The sequence below is a fragment of the Chiloscyllium plagiosum genome, unplaced genomic scaffold, assembly GCF_037043375.1.
Source record: "Chiloscyllium plagiosum isolate Xiang-an unplaced genomic scaffold, Cpla_swu_hap1 HiC_scaffold_4, whole genome shotgun sequence".
Lineage (NCBI taxonomy): Eukaryota > Metazoa > Chordata > Chondrichthyes > Orectolobiformes > Hemiscylliidae > Chiloscyllium > Chiloscyllium plagiosum.
This window is the reverse complement of record NW_028270142.1, coordinates 75,806,768-75,816,898: the sequence shown is the minus strand read 5'-3', so window position 1 is coordinate 75,816,898 and position 10,131 is coordinate 75,806,768. Positions and strand designations below refer to the sequence as shown.

Sequence of the window (10,131 nt, the reverse complement as noted above, 5' to 3'; positions counted from 1 at the left end):
ACCTTCACCCCAACTTTATCTACCTATCACATTCTCCGCTACTTTCACCCACACACCCCTCCCCCTCCCAGCCCCACCCCTCTCCCATTTATCTCTCAACCTCTTTGGGCCACCCTCTCATTCCTGAAAAAGACCTTATGATCGAAAAATTGATTCTCCTGCTCCTGACCAGCTGTGCTTTTCCAGTACCATACTTTTGGAATGTTGTCAGTAATTCCTGATGAAGGGCTTCTGCTGAAATGCTGACTCTTCTACCTCCTTGGATGCTGCCTGACCTGCTGTGCTCTTCCAGTGCTACACTTTTCAACTCTGACTCTCTAGCATCTGCATTCCTCACTTTCTCCCACTTTTGAAATATTGTGTACAATTCTGGTCTCCCTTCTGTAGGAAGGATGTTGTGAAACCTGAAAGGATTTAGAAAAGATTTACAAGGATGTTACTAGGGTTGGAGGATTTGAGCTATAGGGAGAGGTTGAATAGGCTGGGTCTGTTTTCTCTGGAGCTTCAGATGCTGGGGGGGTGACATTACAGAGGTTTATAAAATCATGAGGGGCATGGATCGAGTAAATAGTCAAGGTCTTTTCCCTGGAATGGGGGAGCCCAGAACTAGAGTACAGAGGTCTAGGGTGAGAGCAGAAAGATTTAAAAGGGATCTAAGGTGCAACTTTTTCACAGAAAGAATAGTGCGTATATGGAATGAGCTGCCAGAGGAAGTGGTGGAGGCTGGTACAATTACAATATTTAGAAGGCCTCTGGATGGGTATATGAATAAGAAGGGTTCAGAAGGATATGAGCCAAGTGCTAGCAAATGGGACTAGATTAATTTAGACTATGTGGTCAGCATAGACGAGTTGGACCGAAGGGTCTGTTTCCATGCTGTACATCTCTATGACTCTATGTAGAACAAATTGCTTCATCAAGGAGATTCACTACCGTGCCCCTCACTCTAAACATTCCAAAACAGTTCGGTGATTTGGTGGAATATCTGGGTGAACTAAATGCACTCTCCTATGCAAACCAAACTAAAAGACCAGAATAATTATAGTTATAAAGTTAAGGAAACATTGGCTTTCATCAAATGACAATATTTGAATTCACAAAATAACAAAGCCCTGTGGTTCACCATAAGTGAATGTTTCGAGAGAATGAACTTCAAAGATCTTTCCTCGTAATTGAAACTGAAGCTTTTGTGCAAAAATGACTGGAATTAAAGAATGGGATCAGACCTGAGGCAATACTAACTATTCCTAGACCTCATTGCAAAATTAGTTACATTTTCTGGTATAAGAGTAGAGTCAAAACAAATAATTTATTCATATTTTATAGTATTAGAAGGAAGTGTACAAAGCCTAAAATATAAATTTTGTTAAACTGATAGTTATTCCACCAAAATAATGACAAAACTGGTTGTGCAAAAAAAATTTCCATCCTACCGTATAATGAAAATGAAAGTTTATTTATGATGACTCAAATTTTAAATGGGTAAAAGTGGAACTTCCTCCATACAAGTGTAATTCTTTCACATGAGAATAGATTTTTAACTTATTTATTCTCCTTACATCAGTGGCCCCAACACATTATTTAATAATATTTTGTGTGAAGAAGTTTGAGCAAAAGTATTATTTGATTGTCTAGGTCTTTACTTCTGTCCCCTTTCATAGATCTGATTTCATAGAATCCCTACAGTGTGGAAACGGGCCATTAGACCCAACAAGTCCACACCAACCCTCCGAAGAGTAATCCACTCACACCCATTCCTCTACAACTCTACATTTCAGGGTTCCCGTCACTGCAGTTTGAAGTTCAGTAATCACTATGTAAAATCTAATAGCCTGATACAAATTATATTATGATATCATTTCAGTAGTCATTTACCAATGAAAAACCTGACAACTTCTATAGTACAAACTGGCCTCAATATATTTTTTAAATAAGTAATTGCATAATCTTTCTTGGAAAAAAATGTCAATTAATAATATAGCAGGCAAAGGGCAGAATAAGGGGCAAGGTGGTGGTGAGATTTAATTTTGTCAATAGATTTTAATAACTTCAGTATGTTTTACCAAGTGATTGTTGACAAATGATCAAGTTATAGTTCTCCACACACTTAAATTGAATAAAGGTGTCAGATATTCCATCAGCCGCAAGTGAAGGATGTCTATAATGATACCTTGTCTCACATGTGGCAGAAATTTTAAATTAAGACAGGGTGAAAGATGAGAGGGCTAAGTTTTTTAAATATTCTTCGAAAAAACACTTCCTAAATAACCAAATTATTATATATCATATATACCATATTATATATCTATTTCAATTGTAGGTTAATGAATCATCCTGCTTTATTGAGATTGTGTTTTTTTTAATCCTAAATCATCATAACATTAATTCCTTTCTGAAGTGATAAAAAAAGTGTTTCAAGAAATTAGTAAGGTTGTAAGCTTCAAGCAAAGCCTGTTTCAACAAATACTGTTTTGAAATCTACCAACTGTATCCCTTTTGAAAGTGTTGTGTTTTTGTAAAGTACAGCTCAGAAACAATAAATGCATCCTAACAATTTATCTGTACTTAACTAACAATGAAATAGACCAATAATTTATCAGAATCAACGTTTCGGGCATGAGCCCTTCTTCAGGAAAGATCCCTAAAGAAGGGCTCATGCCCGAAACGTCGATTCTCCTGCTCCTTGGATGCTGCCTGACCTGCTGTGCTTTTCCAGCAACACATTTTCAGCACTGATCTCCAGCATCTGCAGTCCTCACTTTCTCCAGTAATTTATCAGCCCTGCCAACATCAGAACAGAAGGAGGCACTTGTGTTCCTCCACTTTGTTTGTACTGTTTAATGAGATTTGGCTGATCTGAGCCTTACCTGTATGTATTCACCTTTGCCCCAATTTCCCAAATAGATTAACAAAATATCAATATCCAATTTAAAATTGACAATTTACTCAACATTACAGGGAAGTTTGAAACTCGTACCACCTCTTGTTTTCAGAAATGTTTACCCACTTCACTCCAGAAAGGTCTGGCTCCAATTTTAAGCTATTTTCTTGGTGAACAGTGAACTCATTTCCCTACAATATTTTAAACTTTAATCAAATCATCTGCCTAATTTCAGAAATTAAACCTCAATGTATATAATTTCTTCAAACCCTTGGTGTTCTGAATCATTCTAGTAAGTTTATATTGTACTCCCTACAAAGCTAGGGAGTCCTTCATAAAACCTGGTCTAATTAGCCCTTTCTTATGTATATGCCAGCTGATGAGAATTTTGACAAGAATAAATTACAAGTGGATCATTAAATTAACCAATTATATCAATTTTGGTTTGTAGAAGTTAGTAATTTTTCTGATACTTATAAAATAACAGATTTAATGTAGGATGAAAACTGTTCAAAACTTGATATCCTGAGTGAATATAGATATCAAATCCCTGAATTTGTGACACTATAAAAGATGATAATTATCATAGTGTAATAAATAACAACTAAGGTGCTTACAAGGCATTAAAGTTATAGCAAATGGATGTGATGTCAAAAAGAAAGAGGTGCAGTCAAAAATTTGGTCAAAATGATAGCATTTGAGAGGAACCTAGAGATGTGGTGGAATTGCAAGAGGGACAGTGGGTTATCCAATGTTCCAGACACACTTTCCAGGTGAAGCAGCAATTTACCTGCATTTCACTCAATCTTAGGCTGTTGTATTTTCTGCTCAATTTAGTTTCCTTTACATTAGAGAGACAAATGTTTTGCAGAACACCTATGTTCTATCTGCAAAAAATGACCTCAAGATTCTAGTTGCCTAACACTTCAATACATCACCTTGTTCCCTGGCCAATGTTTTCATTTCTGGTCTCCTGCAGTGCTCCAGCCATGCTTAGCACAAGCTGAAAGAACAGCATCTAATTTTGCTTTTGGTGACTGTGCAACCTTTGGGACTCAGTATTGATTTCAAATAATTTTAGAACTTGAACACCTCCTTTTATGTTCTTTACCCATCTCTGGCTCTGTCATGACATGTGCTGTTTTCACCACAGCCAACCCAATTTCATATATTTATAGTTCCCATTACCAGTTTTTCTTTCTTTCTCCCTGATTTACATTATCCATCCCTTTGTCTGCCTATTTTTTTTCCTGTCTGTTTGGACTCTGTCTCCATCTCTTTGCTTACTCCAAGAAGCCATCCCAACTGCCATCTTCTGATTTTGGTTTAGATTTCCAGCATCATAGTTATAGATTTTATGATAGCAGTAAAACATCCTGCTTTCTATCCAAAAAAATCCTGCATACATCAGTATAATGTTCTAAACATTAATATTTTTATGTTTGAATGAAAAAAACACAGCTTAAAAGTTTCTTATAATTTGTTTTATTTTCAAAATATTTATAGTATTTCTTAAGTGATTAAAATATTGTAGCCTCCACCTCATGGATTTAATACCATTCTATGATGAATCAATATGCTGTACTGAACATTTGTGGCTCCAGACATTATTAGAGTTATGGTTGTTGCCATGGACATTGTTTCACGTATTAATGATCTTTATGTCTGTCTTGTCTATTAGTGATATTGTTGGTGACCTTTTCTGTTTTACTAATTTGCTTATAGATTGACTATAGACTCTGTTACTTCTCATTTGTATGTTAGTTTCACACACAATAGTGGAAAATTTTGGACTATTTACTCCAGTAATTGGGTTCCCACTTTCAATATTAGTATCTGAAAATGTAGTTTGTCTTCAATAAATTGGCATGGCATGCTTAATAGACTATTGATTTTCTTCTACCTGTATATCACTGAATTGTTGCTTTATTTCCTCCTGATGATTGTAGATTTTTTCATGAAGTGGTTTCTACTTTCTGCCATTGAGTAGCTCTGCAGGTGATTTTATGTTCATCTTGAGAATAGCTTACAGTTGCAAGGCATGATTTGGGGCTATCTTTGTCTCTTGGTGCTTTGTAAGGTTCTCTTGACTATCCAAATATCTCCTGTAAAATTGTGCTGAAACATCGAAAAAAATTATGTTTGTCAGCAAAATCCTTCCTTCCATATGTGAATTGAGTCCATTATCCATTAATCTTTTGAAAAAGAGTCGTATCAGTCTCGGAATGCTTCTCTCCACAGATTGACTATATAACATACTGCCAGACTTGCTGAGCTCCTCCAGCATTCTTTTTGTTTCAGTTCATGCTCTGTCTTTCTGAGATAACACTTTGATCCAGTGTGATGACTGAACTACTGTTCCAACTGTTCTCCTAAAAAGGCCTCTAACTTATTGATCCATGAATGAACTGGATATTGAAGATTCCATTGACAACTACTGTGTTTAATAACACCTGTCTGTGTGCACCAGAACACTGGTCATTTTCATGCCTGTACTCTTTATTTTTCTCTTTGCCTGCTGTTCCTTTTATCCAAAATATAATCTCTGCAGAAAAGGTTCTTCATCTTTGATTTTTAATTGTTGTGAATGTTGCAGTTATCTAAGAAGGGTAAATCTTTATACTTTTCAATTTCAAACTGTGCGTTAATCATCTTTACATCTTTGCTGAGTAAGTCATGTTTTCACAAATCAATTTTGCTGTTTATTAAAGAAATAAGGCAGATGGATCTTTAATCTAAGCGCAATGTAAAGTATATACTTTGTCTACATGAGTAACTGGATAAAATGTGTATATTTATGTTGTGAGTAGTGCAAATAGAGAGACAGTACACTCTTCTTGCCTGTCTCATAATACTATGATCTCATGTGGTCATCCACAGGTCTTTAACATCTTTCTCTCCCTCTGTGGTGCATCTTTCTGTTACTGTACCACCGCAACAACCCTGCTGACTCTCTTCAACTTAAATGAAGATGAATCATTTCAGTAATTAGTGTCCGAACCCATCTACTCATGTCTTCATATGCTCTGGCAGTCTCTTCGGTTTATATTATAAGCTTGAATTTTTTTAACTCAGTGCATTTTTATTTCAGGTGAGCAGAGTCTCAAATGCCTGTTCTAACAGACTTTCATCAGTTTCCTTTAAATTTACATTTCCTGACTACAAATCTCAGTCTTATTAAGAAATTGTCAGCAGGTTAGTTCCTGCCACATGCAGTAAAATTCCAACAGGTAGTTCTGATAGTTTGGCTTTGGATGGAGATATGTGTTGAGTCCCTTTTCAAAAGGTTTTTTTTGTTGTCTGGATGTTTACCGTCCTCTTTATTCATCTCCCACCTTTGAAAAATATGTCAACGTTTCTCTCTTCCTCTCAAAAGGGTACAGCTGACTCTTTCCTCTTCGCTGACACCTTTTCTTTTAGAAAGCTATTGAATTATTGATCTTGATCTTTGTCAAAACTTCTTCTCAGACGTCTCTATGACACCATCCGTTTGCCAATTCATCCTGAGCTGCAGCTATGCATGCATGCTGAGATGGTGGTCATCTGTTTTTGTATATTTATTCTGGTTGTTTGTTTTATACTAATTTAGGTTGATTTTCTTGTGGTTGAGTCTTAACTGTCTTCTGGGCAATTAGGTGGGCGATCAATGCTGTCTTGTGAACAAATTAGAAAATATAATTTGTCAAATGATATACAATTTAACACAACCATTCCATCTACTTGTTGTGAGTGGGAACAACCCCAAGTGAGCTTGTGATTTTGGGTCTGCCTGCCCCCTACTATTACACTTATCTGTGCCTTGGAATCCAGTGACTGTGTCGCAAGTGATGTTGCTATTCAATAGAACTAAATAGCTCAAAATAGTAGCTATCCAAAGTACCGCATCAAGGTTTTGGGCATTTGAATCTAAAAAATATAGATTAGCATTAAAGGGGTACAGCACAGATTTAACAGGTTGATAATTAGCATTATGTTCTGATGCCATAATCCTACGTTGATGGTAGAAGTTTGAGAAGTGAGTTAAAATGATGGGGATTCAATAGTTTTTAAAAAAAGGCTTGCACTTCTATTATGCCTTTCATGACCCCAGGATGGCCCTAAACAGTATACAACTAATTATCTATATTCACTTTGCAATGTAGAAAAAGCAGAGTTAGATATTTCCCCTTTATTATTTTGATGGATTGTTCTGATGAATGAAGACCTGCAAGTAGAGCTATAATTGCAAAGCTGAAAAATCCCTTAAGGAGAGCTCGTACCATAATGATTCGTTAAGTTGGTCCATTTTAACAATGAGCTCTAATCTTTGCTGTCCGTGCAGGAGCTAATGGAACAACTGGTTCTGGGTTCAGCTCTTTTCTACAAGCCTTAAAGGACTGAACATACATGGAAGCAATATTTCTGATTTACAGTACTAGCTTTTGTGATAAATCACATTTTAAATAAAATTGTGGAAAATATTATTTTACTGTCCTAACCTTACAACAGTGACTCCATTTCCAGGGTAGTTCACTGGCTGTAATGTGGTTTGTAAAGTCTTAAGAATACATCAAAATATGAAGTGATTTGAGTGCAACATGCTAGTCTAAATTCCTGATTGCTACACTCAAAACTTGGGTGGTTTTCAAATATTTCTCATTTCCTTTCTTTTTGCCATTTCAGTATTCTTGGAAGTTCAAGAACTGTTCTAAACAACATAGACGTTTCTCACTAAAATATCAATGCAATCATTGGGGTTTTCTCTGCTTAATTTCTCCAACAAATCTTTAGCTGTCTTTGGAATTTAATGACTTCTGGAGTTGACTTAAAGACTCGTGTAATTGCTTCTAGTTCCTTCATCAAGGTAGATGACACTAAGATTGGTTGGAGTAGCAGATAGTGAAGGGGACTGTCTGAGAATGCAGCAGAATATAGATAGATTGGAGAATTGGGCAAAGAAATGGCAGATAGAGTTCAATCTGGGCAAATGTCAGGTGATGCATTTTGGAAGATAGTTTGCTGTACTGTATATAGCAAACTATATGGTAAATGGAAAAGCCCTGGGGAAAATTGATGTACAGAGAGATCTGGGTATTCAGGGCCATTGTACCCTGAAGGTGGAAATGCAATGGTCAATAAGACATTCGATATGCTTTCCTTCATCGGACGGGGTATTGAGTACAAGAATTGGCAGGTCATGTTACAGTTGTATTGGACTTTAGTTCGGCAACATTTGGAATACTGAATAAAGTTCTGGTTCCACATTACCAAATGGTTATGGATGCTTTGGAGAGGGTGCAGAGGAGATTCACCAGAATGTTGCCTGGTATGTAGGGCACTAACTATGAAAGAGGTTGAGTAGATTAGTTATTTTCATTAGAAAGATGGAGGTTGAGGGGGGTCCTGATTGAGATCTACAAAATCATGAGAGGTATAGACGACAGGGTGGATAGCAAGAAGCCTTTTCCCAGAGTGGGGGATTCAATTACTAGGGGTCATCCCTCTACTCCCTGCCCATTCAGGTATTTGTCTAGATACATCTTAAATGACACTACCATGCCCGCCTCTACCACCTCCACTGGCAATGCATTCCAGACACCCATCACCCACTGCGTAAAGAACTTTCCATGCATATCTCCCTTAAACATTTCCCCTCTCACCTCGAACTGTAGACCTGCCACCCAGATCCATCTGTATGTTAATGCTCCTAAGGATGCTGCAATTTACAATATAATTCACACCTAAATTTCACATATGTCTGGATGAAACTGCAGCTGCCATTTCTGTGCCCAAGTCGCAATCAATCTACATCCTGTTCAATCTTTTCACAATCGGCAGCATCATCAGCAACTCCACCAATCTTTGTGTCATCTGTAAACATACTAATCAGTCCACCCACATTTTCCTCAAGATCATTTATGTATATTACAAACAACAGAGGACCTAAGATGGATCCCTGTGGAACACTACTACTTACCGGTGTCCATTCTGAAAGCACCTTTTCACAGCTACCCTCTGTCTTCTACGACTAAGCCAGTTTTGTATCCATCTAGCCAGCCCATCCAAATCCCATGTGATTTTAACTTTTGTACCAATCTGCTTATCAAATGCTTTACTAAAGTCCATATAAACTACGTCCACAGCCACTCAAAACCAGAAATTTTCCTCCATATTTTAAGAATACTATAAATTTGCTTTTTCTCCTTTTGTCACTGTTTCTATGGTGATAATTTCATCCAAATTATTTTGGAATATTTCTCACATATACATAGAATTTAGAATTCCTTTCATGCCCTGACAATGATATGATCATTCACAGTTTTGAGTTTTAGAATGACATGATCAAAAATGTCAACATATGGCTTTTCTTCACATGTTTGGATAAGACCCTGAAGGCCAAGGTTGTTGTTTTTAATGCCCCAATTCATTTCTGGAGAAGCCCTTGTTAACTTTTTGTTTATTTTATATCACAAGGGAGTGAATCTTAGCTTTCGTTCAAGCTATAAAGTTTGACATGTGAACCATGTGATGGCTATTATAAACAGTTACCCTTTTCTGTCTTTTAATAGTATGGTGGGACTTCACATGTCCAAGGAAGATGTATTTTTAAATTGAATGAATTAACTCTCCTTTACCGCTGTGTTAGTTTCACAGCCAAATAACAATACAATTGTTTCATTTTAGCCAATTCACTTAGTGTTTATATCACAGTAAACAGTAGCTGGTAAATTATTGCAGATCATGCAAATTGCATGCTAGTCTGGGCTGGGAGGTTATTTGATTTTATATAAACACCAGGAAGTAACACAAAAAAAACTCTCAAGCTAGTTCCTCAATTTTAGTTGTGCTTGTGGGGAGTGGCTAAGGCAGCTGTAAAGTTTCTCTGAACTGCTTACCATTCAATGTTGCAAAAACTCCTCTGTTTGCTTTAAACGGTAAAAAAATCTACATGTAGGAAACTTACTTTGGAGTCGGTACAACAAAAAGACCAATTTTATCTCATTTGGATACGGTTGAAAGGTAAGTAGTTTTCTGACCCTGGGCTGTTTTTGAGTGAATGAAATGGACAAACAGCTGAACTCTGTCCTTTGTATGTTGTTCCTTATTTTTAGTTTAAAACTTTAACAGTGTTTACCAATACCAGAGGCAGTAAAAATCTTTGGTATTTTGGTTCTTTCTGATGTGGATAAGTACTGATGGATGCTAAAATCTTTAAGATAACAGGGTGCTTTCTCTGAGTGTGACCAAATTCCATAAATTTTACTTATAAA

The 10,131-nt window shown here is 36.6% G+C and overlaps 1 protein-coding gene across 2 annotated transcripts in view; it reads left to right on the top strand.

Annotated features, from left to right (window-relative positions):
* Positions 1-9,718: 9,718 nt before the first annotated feature.
* lyn (LYN proto-oncogene, Src family tyrosine kinase) overlaps positions 9,719-10,131 on the top strand; it is a 124,769-nt gene continuing 124,356 nt past the window's right edge. For both annotated transcript variants that reach the window (XM_043688378.2, XM_043688377.2), the window contains exon 1: positions 9,719-9,880. The gene's annotated coding sequence lies outside the window, so the exon portion shown is untranslated. The remainder of the gene's footprint in view (positions 9,881-10,131) is intronic.